This window comes from Echinops telfairi, unplaced genomic scaffold (assembly GCF_000313985.2).
Source record: "Echinops telfairi isolate 266 unplaced genomic scaffold, ASM31398v2 ScPeMD7_3533;HRSCAF=4204_0, whole genome shotgun sequence".
NCBI lineage: Eukaryota > Metazoa > Chordata > Mammalia > Afrosoricida > Tenrecidae > Echinops > Echinops telfairi.
The window spans coordinates 71,202,591-71,203,422 of NW_022107431.1; positions in this window are offsets into that span (position 1 = coordinate 71,202,591).

Below are 832 nucleotides of genomic sequence, written 5' to 3' on the forward strand. Positions count from 1 at the left end.
TCCAAAGTGTTCAAATCTATGTATTTATTTATTTTTAATTTATATAAACAAGGTTATCACCTTCAAACTACTCTCCATTATACTTAATACATTTGTCAAATCTGCAATTGCGTTTTGGAAACCTTTTCTAAAAACATCTGTTTGGATGACTGACAGCACCTTCTTTGTTTTATCTTCACCTCTTTCACATCATCAAATTACTGTCCTTTCATGTCCCTCTGCATTGGCAGATACAAAAAGAAGTTGCATGTAGTGAGGTCAGGTGAGTAAGGCACGTGGGGCAAGGAGGCATCCTGATTTTGCACCAAACTGGCACACAGACATGGCTGCGTAAGCAAGTACATTATTGTGATGACAAAAGCATGCCCCATCTGCCAGAAATCAGGCCTTTTTTGTCACGCACTGTTATGCAAGCTCTTCAAAACCTCTAAATCAAAAGCTTGATTAACCCTCTGACCTGGTGGAATGAACTCCAAATGTACTATCAGTCAACTTTTTCATTCATTTGGTAAATTGAGGGATGTCCAGAACAAGGTCTGTCATCCATCAACATTTCTCTTTTTTGAAACTAGAAAACCACTCGTACACTTGAGCTTTTCCCATAGTGCTGTCCTTGTAAGCTGTGTTCAGCATCACAAGAGTTTCTGTGGCATTTTTCCCGAGCAGGAAATAAAATATCACAGTTGCACCCTGTTCTCTTAAATTGATCATAACAAAAAACGAGGCTTGAGCGAAACCAATTTTATGAAAAGATTCATTCTGACCAGAGAGAACCTTCCTAGGTAGCTCACTGGTGCACTAACTCAAAGGATGCTCGCCTAGCCGGGAAAAG